At 28.5% G+C, this 15,027-nt stretch overlaps 3 pseudogenes across 1 annotated transcript; all 3 read left to right on the forward strand.

The window, feature by feature from the left end:
• On the forward strand, positions 1-1,124 carry LOC149884747 (uncharacterized; annotated as a pseudogene).
• Positions 1,125-2,700: 1,576 nt separating this feature from the next.
• On the forward strand, positions 2,701-5,004 carry LOC145191505 (uncharacterized; annotated as a pseudogene).
• A 5,047-nt stretch (positions 5,005-10,051) lies between these two features.
• LOC149884748 (uncharacterized) lies at positions 10,052-15,027 on the forward strand (annotated as a pseudogene). The gene is made up of 6 exons (XR_016454645.1): positions 10,052-10,131; positions 10,274-10,327; positions 14,021-14,116; positions 14,233-14,447; positions 14,579-14,739; positions 14,822-15,027. The product of XR_016454645.1 is annotated as an uncharacterized LOC149884748 (transcript).

Below are 15,027 nucleotides of genomic sequence, written 5' to 3' on the forward strand. Positions count from 1 at the left end.
TACGAAGACTTTAGCGATTTTACAATGGATTTACGAAGAAAGCTTTTCAAAGAAGCGAAAGAATTGAGAGCTAAAGGTAAGTTTACTAAAGTAACTTACAATAAATTACGCGTGACGTATAACAATAAAGGAATTCTTTTAATATTCTATAATCAAGTTTAAAAACAAACATGGATGCGTATGAATCCTTTAATTTTAATTTTCATGATAAATTCTTAAAATCAAATCTAAATTCAGATCCAGATGTAAAATTTTTTAACGATGTGAACACATGTTGTTCTTACCTTTATTCCAACAAGTTAAAAGAATTTCTTAATAAAAATGGCACTGAAAATCAAAAAATCAGAATCCTTCACATAAATATTAGAAGTCCTAATAAAAATTTTGAAAAGTTTTGTGATTTTTTAGATGAAACTGAAAACATTTTTAATATAATTTGTTTAACAGAAACGTGGGTTTCTTCGAATAACTTTAAAAATAAATCTATTTTCCATCTTCCAGGTTTTGAAACAATCTTGTTAGAAAGACAAACAAATAAACGGGGTGGAGGAGTTCTGATTTATGTTAAGGAACACATTGAGTATAATATTAGGAATGATATGTGCGTTTCTGACGGCGATAAAGAAATCGTAACTATTAAAACTTTAAACAATAAAAAAAAAAATATTCTATTATGCTGCTGTTATAGACCTCCTGATGGTGCGTCTGAAAATCTTAGTTTCTTTTTACGGCAAAATATCATTCACAAAGGAAGCAAATAAAACAAAATTACTTTTATAATTGGAGATTTCAAAATAAACTGTTTAATTTACAATAAAGATAAAAAAGTAAAAAGTTTTTATGATGAAATATTTATGGTAGAAGCTCTTCCTTTAATCAATCGCCCTACTAGAATAACCAAAAAATCAACGACGTTGATTGATAATATTTTTACCACTAATATTTAAAATAAGAAATTACAAAAAGGAATTATAAAAACTGACATATCCGATCATTTCCCCATTTTTCTAACAATCCATACTGTATCCTCTAATAACCACGAAAGACAAAATGTAATAAAAAAACGTGTCTTCAACGAGAAAGATATAAAATACTTTCAATATCAATTATCACTTCTGCATTAGAAACATATTAATTTTAGTGATGACGCAAATACAATATATAATAAATTCTTTGATACGTTCTTCTCAATATACAATTCAAACTTTCCACTTTGTGAATAAATAACAAAAATAAAAACCTTGAATATTCCATGGATTACCAAAGGACTTAGAAAATCCTCTAAAATCAAACAGAAACTATATATAAAATATTTAAAAACAAAATCAGATGAAAACCATCAAAAATATAAAAATTACCAACAATTGAAAAAATTCATAAAAAACTAAAAAAAATTTTTATTCAAATTTAATTTGTAAATTTAAAAACGACTCAAAAAATACTTGGAGAACGTTGAAAGAAATAACAGGAAAACAAAAAACAAATTCAAATTCCCTTCCTAAAGTAATTAAAATAAATAAAACAAATATATATGAACCAAACGAAATTGAAAACGAGTTTAATAAATATTTCATTGATATAGGAACTAAATTGGCAAGTAAGATTCCTATTACGGAAAAAACGTTTAGTGATTTCCTAGAGCCTATAAACAATTTGTTTTTTGTAGATAGTTTATATTCTGACTTATCTTTTGATGAGTGTGAAAGAGCTTACAAATCTCTCAAAAGAAACAAAGCTACGGGTGCGGACGAAATAAATGGTAACAATTATTTCGTCCGCACCCGTAGATTGCTTTGAAAATTTAAAATGTATTCTTCATAACGTCTTCAGGGCATCTTTACAGCAAGGTGTTTTCCCCGACCAATTAAAAATAGCTAAAGTTACTCCAATTTACAAAGAAAGAAAAAAATCAAATATTAGTAATTATCACCCTATCTCAGTTCTTTCAAACTTCTCGAAAATTTTAGAGAAAATTATATACAATAGAACATACAATTATCTTTATCTAAAAAAACTTCTATATAAAAATCAATTCGGTTTTAAAAAAATTGTTCAACTGAACAAGCCATTACACAGTTCATTCGTGAAATCTCGAATTCATTTGGTAGATCACAATATACACTAGGTATTTTCATTGACCTATCAAAAGCATTCGACACGGTTGATCACAAAATTCTACTTGATTATTTTCAAAAAAAAAAATTAATTGACACAAAATGTGGTGTTCTATTCTAGGTTCACTTTTGTTTCTAGTCTATATAAATGATTTAAATAAAGCTTCTAACCTTATGAGTATCATGTTTGCCGACGATAATAATTTAATTCTGTCAAACAGTGACATTTATGAGCTTTTTTCAAATATGCATAAAGAACTCAATCACATCTCCAAATGCTTTAAGTGCAGCAAGTTAACTTTAAACATTGACAAAACAAAATGGATTCTTTTCCACTCTCTCGCAAAAATGCGTTTTTTACCAAGTAATTTACCTAAACTTTTTATTGATAAAATTGAAATAAAAAAAGGAGTCGGTCACAAGATTTTTAAGCATTTACATTGATGAAAATATTACATGGAAGTATTATATCGACTTTATTTCTACTAAATTGGCAAAAAGTATTGGAATTCTATATAAAGTCAGATACTAAGTAAACAAAATTTAATTCAACTATACTACTTATATATTCATAACTATTTAAATTATGCAAATATTGTTTGGGGAAATACCTCTAAAAGTAAGTTGCGAAATCTTTATCGTCGTAAGAAACACGCAATGCGTATAATATGTTTTGAAAATCGTTTCTCTCATTCAAATATTTTATTTAAAAGCGTTAAAGCACTCAACGTCTATGAACTTACTGTCTATAATATTTTATGTTTTATGTTTTGTTGTAAAAATGAACAACCATTGTCGATTTTTAAAGATCTTTTTACCCATAAAACTATAACCAAATATTCTTTACGAAATAATAATTTATTACTTGAACCCTTTTGTCAAACAAAGTTTAATCAATTTTGCATAAACTATCCAGCACCATATTTTTGGAACAAATTTGTTTTTCCAAATTTTGATTTGTCAATTTCATTTTCAGTTTTTAACACTAAATTAAAAAACTATATTCTTTCTACTGGCAATATATATAAATATTTTTGAAATGAAAAATTATTTCACTCTAGATAATTTGTAAAACTATTTTTAGTTTTTGTTAATTCTACATTGTCACTAGTTATTAAATCAATCGTATTTTTATTTTATTATATATACACGTTTGATATATTTTATACGGTTCTGACAACAAGATCTTTTGGATCTTCTTTCAGATACCAAATTTATGTATTGTTATACTGTTGTATACGATTAATAATTGTAAACTAAAAAGAAAAAAAAAAGAAAAAAAAAAGGATAAATACGGCCTAAAAGATAATGGCAGACGCATATCCTGAAATCACAAAAAAACCTAGAAAAAGCATGTAAATGGCAGAAAGCGAGATAATAAAAAAAAAAGAAACTTTCAAGTCATATAATGGGGGAGTCTTGTAACTGCATTCGTTTAAAGTGTTTTGAAGTTATTAGTTTACAAGATAGACAAACAATTTTGGACAAGTTTAATTAAATGTCATGTAAAGACCAATAGGATGCTTTTTTGACATCGATTATAACTCCGATGGAAGTGAGACAAAGAAGACCTAGAATACGAAGTAATGAGAAAGATTTGCACTGCTATTCTTATCAATATCATTTATTAATAGTAAAAATTCAAATTTGTTGTAAAGCATTACTTTCTATATTTAACATAAGCAAATCTAGACTTGAAAGAATACAGAAGATCTTAACAACGACTGGTAAGTAGTTGTACATTTTCATAAAACAAGTAATTTTTTTTTTCAAAATATTTTCAATGTACGCACAAACTTATTTATTGGCAAGTTAGTGCAAAAGCAAAGTAAAAACTAATAAAAAAATTGTCAAGTTTATTATTAAATGTTTATTGGATTATGATTTAAAAAACGTTCATAAGATTTGTGGTATAATATACCACCATAAACCAATGAGCACATATTAAATTTTTATTTGTAATTTATAATAAAACTAGAATAATTTAAAGTTTCAGAATATAAATATAAAAATATTTTTCAGCTTAGTAATCATAATCGTCATATCCATTTTCCACATTCAGTTCTTTTAGTTTAAGAATTGGTTAAAAACATATTACTTCTTTTAAAGGAATGTTACCTAAAGATTAAAGAGGGAAACACATGAACCGTTCTCGAAGTTTTACAAAAGACAAAAATGAGAGGATCATAAATCATATCCGATCTTTTAAGGGGCAGCAGTCTCATTACTCTTTCAAAGATTCTAAGAAAGCCTACCTTCCCGAAAATCTTAATCTTAGCAAGATGCATGCAATGAATTTAGAAAGTCACCCAGGTGAATCCTGTTCAAGAGAAAGTTATAGGTAAGCAAAAAAACAAAACAAAATTTATTTTGGGTGATTTTTGAGCAATATTTATAACATTGCAGGCAGTTCTTATTTATCTTAATAATATCAAATTTTATTAGTATTATTATTTTTTTATATTCAGATGCACATTTAATAAGAATTTTAACATTGCCTTTGGTTACACAAGAAAAGACATTTGTTCGACATGCGATAGATTTAAAATAGATTTATCAAATAGCCATCCTCAACATGAACTAGAAAAACTTCTAGCTGAGCGAGAGCTTTACTGGAGGAAAGGCAAAATTTTTTATGAAAGGAAAACTGTTGCTGTATACAGTGCACACTCTGACCTGGTTTGCTGCAATTGCGTTTGATTTTTGGAAGAATCTTCCTTGCCCTAATATTACAACCAATGACATATATTACAAACAAAAACTTTCTTTGTATACTTTTAACATACATAATTTGGGAGCTAATAAGGTTTTCTTTTTTTCCTATAACGAGACAATAGGAAAAAAAGGATCGAATAATGCAGCATCAATGCTGTTCCAATTAACTGGCTGAAATATAATGACAATAAATGCATTTGATTTAGGCCATTGTATACTACTGACCTTAAAATGAATAAAGCTGTACAATCTGCAGAACCTCCTAAACCTAGATGGAAACGATTTTTTGTTAGAGTGCTGCAATCTGACAGTAAGCTTTTTTTCATGCATTTAATGGTTCTGAATGTCCTAATTAATTCGAAAAAAAATTGATTTTAAGTATTATCATCTTAAAGGCACACATGATATTGCTAGTTCTAACTAGGAAATTGCAGAAAACTGCTCAGAACTTACAACAGAATCAGAGGTTGACACAAAAAAAAGAAAAGTCAAAAGGTAGTTTTTTTATTCTTACTTCAACTTGTTTTATTATTTCAGTTAATTGTTAGAGTGATTTTTAAAAACATGCTATGTAACAATATGCAGCATATTGTTACATACCATGTCACATAACATACATAGCATATTATATGCAATGTGATGGTGTTCATTCCATCTATTGTTGATATAAAATAAAGTTTCATTTTACCAATAGATGGAAGGAACACCATAACTTTAGGTATGCTACATGAAACTTTTAGATTATTATATATAAATTTTAGGTCATTAGAAAGAGCTTCAATTACTTTTTTTTTAATTAAAAAACTTGTTGAGATTAAAAAGATTAAAAGATCAATTTTCCAGTGGACACACGACGTTATTTCAACGTTGATAAACAGTCGATTTTTAGTCGCGACGTCATACAACCAAAAATCAACATTTTATCAACGTTGAAAATTCGTTTAAAACGTATAATTCTATAGAACAAAATACGCATGCGTGACTTTACTAGTTATTTGGTGTGCTTTTTATGAGGTTTTGAATTTAATTAATTAAAACAAAAAATACCACATTGCTTAACTTGTGATGCAGTCAGTAAGATAAATATTAAATCAATCTTTCTTGATGACTTAATATTTCATCAGTGTGGATTATATGTTGAATTTGCTTGAACTACTTTTAGAGTTTGTTTGAACTAGGTAAATGTATTAAAAAATTTGTTTAATGTACTTAAATAAATTTTTTAAATTAAATACTATATATGTCAGTATATGTATATTTATATATATATATATATATATATATATATATATATATATATATATATATATATATATATATATATATATATATATATATATATATATATATATATATATATATATATAACTATTAAATGTTTTTCACACAACACGATATATTTCTTCCATAAAGGTCGTGTTGGACGAAAGGAAACGATAAAATGCAAAACCAGATTACTAATATTTTTTCTTTCTATTATTTAAAAGATTGCAGGCCCAACCCTTATCCATAAGAGATCACATACCTAACCTAAGGGGAATTTACTAACCCTAGCCCTAACCTAACCCTGCCTAAACCCTTCGATGTGTTATTACACCTCCTGCGTGTTCTCCCTTAATAAGTCGATGCGTGTACTACTCTTTGCGTGTTCTCCCTATATCTTGCGTGTTCTCCCTATATCTTTTGCGTGTTCTGCCTATATATATGCGGTAGTGTTGTAGTGGTAAAGTGGTGTAGTGGCCTTGGGGAGGTGAAATAACAAAAAAAAAAAATAAAAAAATATCAGTATATATAAATTCCGCTTTGTTAATTTGTACATAAATAAATTATTAAAACAAATAAATCAATCAATATATATATATATATATATATATATATATATATATATATATATATATATATATATATATATATATATATATATATATATATAAGAAAAACAGTATAAAACATTAAATAAATAATAATAAAAACAATCTGAATTAAAAAAACAATAAACATTTCCGATCTTTTAATTGTATTATTTTATTTAGAACAATTAAATGGCGCTACTCGACTTTCTCCCCCACCCCCCCCCCCCCCCCTATTTTTATGATTGATTCTGATAAAAAACTTTATGCTGATTAAGAATCGTATAAAAACATGGGTCTCAAAATCAATGGAAAGTGCTCTAATCTGAAGTTGAAAGTACACAAATATACGACAAATCTCTAATATTCGCCATCTTGAAAAATGATTTTTTTTGTTTTAAAAGTTATCTTTTAAAAGTACTAACAACCTGGTTTTTATATTCATAACAAAAACTTCTAATTATGGAACGTTTTGAGAATTCATTGACATTTAAATTTATCACGCAAATTTGGTTTAGCTGGGATCATTACTTTGTTGTCTAGAATATCTTTTAAAATTTTTATCAAATAAGTTGAAAAATCTTTTATTGGTTATATACTAAAATAAATTTAGCATTACTAAACTTTTTGCATTAAAAATGTACATATTTCAAACTGTTGATTTTTTTTCTAATACTTTAAGTTAACCCCCCGTGAAAAATTATTTTCATTGTAACTGTCATATAAAAAGGAATGTTTCAGTACTAACTGTCTAGTAAGTTTATTTATCTTAATATCATGGCCCTTCGAAGACCAACAATAAACGAATTTGACTCTCTTTCCTTAACAGAAATAGGAGCAAAATTCAAATACAACATTGAAGCTACAATCCACTGGTGCAGAACTTATGGTTTACTCGCCGAAAGTATGCGTTGTAGTAAAGTATGCGTTGTAGATTGATCCATTCTTTACCTGCACACAGCAAGTGAAGAATGGATCAATCGATCAGTTCATTTGGAGATGTCAAGTTAAGCGGTGCAAAAGAACCTTCAGCATAAGAAAAGGCAGCTTTTTTGAGAAATCCCACCTACAACTTTGGCAAATATTAGGATTAACTTACGTTTGGGGTAGAAGTACAGGTAAGAGTCGGGGATTATCAATTAGCGATATAAGGCAAGAGCTTAACATAGGAAGCGATGACACCATTGTTGATTGGAATCAATTTTGCAGAGATATTTGTGTCTCATATTTCATTAATAACCCTGATCCAATAGGTGGTCCAGGGTGCATTGTTGAAATAGATGAATCTGTTTTCTGTCGAAGGAAGTATCACGTTGGTAGAGTAATCCCACAGCAGTGGATATTTGGCGGATATGAACCTGCTACTAAAAAAGGCTTTTTAATTCCCGTCCAAAATCGCGACTCTGCAACATTGATTCCAATCATAAATCAATGGATACTTCCTGGCTCTATTGTCTGGAGTGATATGTGGGCAGCTTATAATGATTTGCAAGCTCCTGCATATTTACATGGCACTGTCAACCACACTCGAAACTTTGTAGAACCTCTGACTGGCGTGACAACAAATCATGTAGAAGCTATGTGGTGTCGAGCGAAAGCAAAAATCAAATCAATGATGAGACCAACTAACCGTGAAATGATAGCTAACTATTTGTCTGAATTTATGTGGATGCAGAGATTCCCCGAACATCGGTTTTTTCATTTTTGGGATCAGGTTGTGGTAGCGTATCCTGTTTGACTTCCTCGAAAGCTTACTGTGTGCATTAAACGTTACTAGCATTATAATTCATGCCGAGGACTGGGTAAATCAAAAAAACGGCTATTTTCATAGCCACTTACATTCACTAAAAACATTTTTGCAAAGAACATAAGGAATTCTATTTTTATTATTCGAAGGAAGTTTGTCTTTTCAATTACTCTTTCTTTATTATTAAAGATTTAATATTATCTGAGAATTGTCATAAAATCTCTTATAAATTTAAAATTCATAAAAAGGAATCATGTTTCGCAAGAGTAACACGCTTTATAGCTAGTTTTTCTGTCCGATTACACATAAGAAACGAAGCAAATGAGCTTGTACTAGAAAGTTTCTTATTTTAAGAGTACATTTTTTCAACTCTAATACTAAAAAGTAGTAAAAGTTGCTTAATTATCGAAAGTGAGAAAAAGTACATAAAATGAACTTTGAAAACATGTTATCACGTTTTATTGTCAGCTAAAATAGCTTGAATTCCATCACAAATTGAACAGAACACAAATTAGGAGATGTTCCTCGAACCTTAATAAAATAAGTTTCTTATCGAAAAGTAACTAAATACTAATAGTTTCTTAAGATTTAAGTACTACTTTCTTATTTTTTTTTAAAAAAAAAAGTGTATACTCGAGGGAACTTAGCCGTTCATATTAAACCTAAAAAAATTTTTTTTTGTTGTAAAAACCGGGCTGGCATTTTTTGCTTTTGAAAATAAAACCAACCGTAGAATTAGTTTTTTCAAGATGGCGAATATTAGAGATTTGTCGTATATTTTTGTACTTTCAACTTCAGATTAGAGCACTTTCCATTGATTTTGAGACCCATGTTTTTATACGATTCTTAATCAGCATAAAATTCTTTATCAGAATCAATCATAAAAATAGGGGGGGGGGGGGGGGAGAAAGTCGAGTAGCGCCCAATTAAATTAAGTCTTTCCGCAAAAAAGTTTAGTCCAACATGTTGGTGTTAAATTAAATTAATGTTAAATTTTTTTTAAGTTTTACATCCATTTTTAGTTGCATGTTGTAGGCAACAACATGTAACTAAAAATGGATGTAAAGCATGTAACTAGCTACAAAGCTACAACTTGTAGCTTTGTAGCTAGTTACATGTTGATACATGTTGAAGCTACACGTTAAATGTTGTAGTTACACTCTAAATGTTGAAGTTACACGCTAAATGTTGAAGTTACACGTCTGTTACATGTTGTAGCTTTATAGCTAGCTACAAAAAACCCAAAAATCTCTGCTGGTTGATAGCTAAATATCAAATTTTTCAAACTTTTGAACTTAAACAGCTATTATTAAGCAGCTAAAATAATCTTGATACAATTAAAAAGAAAAAATTTAAAAGGAGATTTTATACCTCTGGGTTAATCCTTGAACACACAAATTAAACATAAAAAAAAAATATTTATTTTTAGAAAATAAAAATGAATCTAGTTTTTTAAAAAAAGAACTCAGTAAACCGACGAAGAAAAAGAAAAAAGAGTTAGCAAAAGGGTTAAATCAATAAAAATAAACTTTTAACAGATACTAAGTCTATGTAATTTACATAATGGTACTTTAGAGCAATAATAATAATCATTATTATATTACGAATAAATGTAACATTTTTAGAAATATGAAGTTCAATGAAAGGTTTGAAGACCTTAGGAAATCCACAAAAGAAGCTGTTACCAAGCCGGTAGCTCCTTTAAGTATATATTTCAATTCTTTTTATTTCAGTACTTGTTAAAACTTTAAACACGTTTCAAAGTGATCAAAGATGTGCCAATGATGATTTTCAAAAATAGGTTCATAAATAGGAATAATAACGTTTCTTTTTACCTTTTTATATAGTTCCTCAATGTTCTACCCCTTCAAATGATGTTGATTTCAATAAATTATTAACAGGTATACTATGTATAACTATATAATGTATATTTAAAAACCATATAATGTATATATATACATATATATATATATATATATATATATATGGGTAATTCCACGTAAAAGAGGAAAAAAAAAAAAAAAAAAAAAAATTTCACGGTGACATATAATAACTTTGTTAAATTTATTTTCCAACTATTTAAGAATACTTTTAAGAAAAAAATTTATTAAAAAAATCATTTTATCATACTATAACATACTTTTAAAGTTATAAGGGTTATATGAGCACTTTTTGACGTTTATATATAGTCATGTTGTGAAGCGTTGAAAAAGGTTTCAGTGCTGTTTTTTAAAATAATTTTTACTTCTAAGTTTGACTAAAAGGCAAAATTAAACATTATGCATAATATTTTTTATAAAAACGAACTCTAACTAGGTCTATAAGAAGAGCCTACTAATGAAAACAAGACGTTACGACCGTCACAAAAAAAAGTCGAAAAGTTTTTTCTATGCTTCGTATCAAACTTTTTAAAACTACAATCATGGTAAAAGTAAAGATACTCGTACATATTTTATCATCGTTTCAAAAAAAAAAACATTAAAGTGCTTTAGATCACCATTTCAACATGTTACTAAGTACGTTACGACCATCACGAAATGTTTGTTTTTCCATCACGGCTTCTTGACTTAAAAAAAAAAGTTTAAGCGCGAACGATTTAATTCATTTCAAACGATATATATCATTTAAACCAAGTTATAATATTAATCAATTTTGTTTATTGTTTAATTTGCAGTTTGTTTATTCATTTTATTACTAAACTTGTTAAAATTTTTTTTGAAACTATGAATAACTAATTTCAAAAAATTGCGAAACGTTGTAAATTTTTATTTACAACATTTCGCGGGTTTTTAAAAAATACATAACGGAGCATAAATCACAAACAGCAGGCGTTATATTTAATAACATTTAAAATGCCAAAGTCAGATGCTGAAAGATCGAAAGCTTATAGAGCAAGAAACAGAAAAGCTTTGTTAGAAAAAGAAAGAAAGAGAAGTTATCTAAGGCGGCAGTTATTGACACCAAGAAAAGAAAACAAACAAAAAAATCAAGCGAAGGTTCGCAACCAAAGGCTAAGAATGAAAAAAAAACTTGAATTCAATACTAAAGTCAGTCTAAATTCCACGCAAGACAACTCTTATAACTGCAAATCGTCAATGAGAAAGGCATTAAACAAGTATTTATTATACTAACATAACTTTTTTAATACAATTGCTTACACATAATTTGGGTTCTTTTATATCAAATAACATTTTTAGGACAAAACAGGCTCTTCCAAAGTCTCCAAGTAAGAGACGAACTATTGTAGAGCAGTTGGGTGCTGAATATGGCCTATGCACTGCTAAAGAAATACATCGAGTTCACTTCACATCAGAAGAAATTGAAAAAGTAAAAGTATTTTATGAAAGAGAAGATATATCAGTTATGTCTCCTGGAAGAAAAGATTGTATGAAAATCGACGGAGAAAAAGTTCAAAAGCGCTATTTAGTTATGAATTTAAAGGAGCTGCATCAACTGTATTGTGAGGAGAGTGCTGGCAAAACAATTAAGTTGAGTAAGTTTTGTGAATTAAGGCCTCCATACATTCTTACATGCAAAAATACACCACTTGAAACATGTGGTTGTGTTTATCACAGTAATTTTACTTATTTGTGTGCTGCTTTGGCAAGTAAAATACCTTTTCCATTGTATTGCAATAAATGGTTCGAAAATTATGTATTGTGCAAGCCCCCAACGTACCAATGTTGGATAATGAAATGTTCATTGTGTTGTGATAGTAAATTATTGAAAGTTTCTTTGCCCGAAAACGGAGACATGGATACCTTAATCACCTATAATTGGTGGATTAAAGAAGATCATCGCTGTGTACTCAGTCAACATAAAAAAAACATAAAAGGTATTTTTAAGCATTTCCGCGACTATTTACTAGAGTTTACTGAGCATCATCTCACTAAAAAGCACCAGTCTGAGCAATACCGCAGTCAAAAAGAAAATCTCGAACCGGACCAAATTTTGATACACTTTGATTATTCACAAAACTATACATGTGGTTATCAAGATGCTGTTCAAGCTGCTTATTGGTCACAGTCAACTATTACCTTGTTTACAGTTGTAATCTATCGTTACCAATTAGAGCCAAAATCAGTTGTAATAATATCCGACGATAATGATAAATCAAAACGCGCCACTACTACATATTTAAGTGAAATATTTGACCTCTATTGCATTGATTATATAAAAAAAGTTGTATTATGGAGTGATGGTCCATGCACTCAATTCAAAAATAGATACATGGCCAAATTCATACAACATTGCTCTGTGAAATATCATTTTCAAAGAATAGAATGGAACTTCTTTGCTACCTCTCACGGTAAAGGAGCAGTTGATGGAGTAGGAGGGTCATTAAAGCGATTTGTTTGGAACAGCGTAAAATCTCGTGAAGTGGTCGTCTTAAACGCTAAAGACTTTCTCTCAGCATCAAATGGGTGCAAAACATATGTTAGACTTATCAACACAGATGATATTAATCTAAGGTGGGCCTTAATAGCTGATAAGATAGAAGAAGCAAAAGCCGTTAAAAATATTACCAAAATGCATTTCTGGCAAGTAAAAAATGGAAAGTTTTTGGTTTCAAAATTCTCCAATATTTTGTAATGGGGTTGCGGAACAATTTTAAAATTTATGTATAAGTAAAAAAAATTTACTTATCTAAGATATTTTTTTCCTATATTGGATTCCTGGCTCCGCAAAACATTTGCCAGGCGTATGAAAGTACATACTCCTAGGTATTGAGTTGTATTAAATAGAGTTAATAAAACAAAAAAAAACAGGAAGCATAAATAGCATTAAGCATTTGTTGCCTACTCCAAATAAAACGATCCCAGTATTGAAGAACCATCATGGATAACCTTTATAATTTTATAAAATTCATATTTTTTAACATAATTTAATTGGTTTTTATAATCATTCATCTTTTATTATGTCATTCATTGTGTTATTTGTTGTTTTTCATTTTTGGCTTTTTCGTTACGACCGTCACAGTTACGACCGTCACGACATAAAACTTAACAAAATTTTCAGAAAATTTCAAGCAAAAGCTATGAAACTCACCATATAGTAAGTTCAATCTGCAGTTAAAGAACACAGCAAAGGATTTTTTTTTTCACTGTGTAGATGGCTGCAAAAAGATTGACAAAGTTTATTTGTTTAGATTTGTCAAAAAGTAAGCGTTACGACCGTCACGCTACGTTAAGTTGATTTTTCAAATAAGTTGAACACTTGAATGGTTTAACTTTTGCATACTAAATTATATAATAGTATTTAACATTTCTGGAAATTTTCATGTAAATACCATTCTTGGTTAATTTTTAATGGCTAAAAAAGCGTCAAATGTTACGACCGTCACTTGCGTGGAATTGCCCATATATACTTCTATTATTTTATTATATATATATATATATATATATATGCTTACTATTTTTCTCATGGTTTTTTAAGAAAAAAATTAGGGATAAGGAAGAATTATTTAAAAAATTCAATTCCTGCACTAACCGAAACCCTTCCATTTGTTATCAGTATGTACTGAAGCCCTCGCTTATCCCTAAATCAGTACAGCGTTATAGCACAATTATATTTGTTTATATATTATTATATAGCCGATTTTTCAGTCAATATGTCCAAAACTTATCAAAGAATACCTAATGCTTCAGCAATTGTACCTTTTGCTGAATCAGTTGCAGCAGAAAATTTAGGTGTGTTTATCATTTACAATGGTAATAATATTTTTTTTTAATTCACATATAAAAAAATGGTAAAGTTATTTTTAATTGTTTATTAGCATTCAGATTTTTTAGCTAAACATTTTTAGGAGTATGCAAAACTATTTTGAGAGGATTAGAGCAAATTAAAGAAACACAAAAATTTCACTCCAAGATGATTCAAAATCTATTGCAACGGTTCAACATAGAAAAGGATATTGCATCAGTAGAGCTACCGAAAGGTTTAATATTTCCTGTAACAACAATGGAAGAACTGGATAAGGCTCTTGAGATATTAACTAATGTTACTACTCAAAAGATTTTGGTAATTGATTACACAAACCTATTTTGTATAATTTTTCAAATACTCAACAAGTCTTTCAAAAATATGTACTTTAATAATATAATAAAAAATAATAATTTAATTTAATTTTTTAATATTCATTCTTATTATAGGTTCATATTCTTTTTGAAAATGGTGGGCAAGATATTTCAGAATTTGTTAATCGAAATATGAACTATCTTTTCGGAAATATTTTGGCCAGGCAGCTAAATTTGACTGGCAAAAAAAAACAAGCGTGGATTTATTAAAACCATTTTGTACACCGTTCTTTATGGTATGCTTGAATTTCTGATTTTTGAATTTACACATTTAGTTTTAAATAAAGTTCAAATTTAAAATTATTTTTTAAATTACAGCTTCCGAAAAAATGAATGCATCTACAAAGGAGTGTACAAAAAAACAGCTAGAGGAAGCCCTTTCAAAATGGTTTGGAAATTCTCGTGACAGAGGTAAAGGTCGTAGACGACGCACAGTGGGACGAAATCCCGATTTCGTGGACAAAATTCAAATTTTTGAGTTTTATATTTTCGTCTTTTTACGTTCAGATCTTGTTTACAGATAG

The sequence above is a fragment of the Hydra viridissima genome, unplaced genomic scaffold (assembly GCF_058129835.1).
Source record: "Hydra viridissima isolate aposymbiotic clone 2 unplaced genomic scaffold, HvirCarnegie_v1 scaffold_8, whole genome shotgun sequence".
In the NCBI taxonomy this organism is placed as follows: domain Eukaryota; kingdom Metazoa; phylum Cnidaria; class Hydrozoa; order Anthoathecata; family Hydridae; genus Hydra; species Hydra viridissima.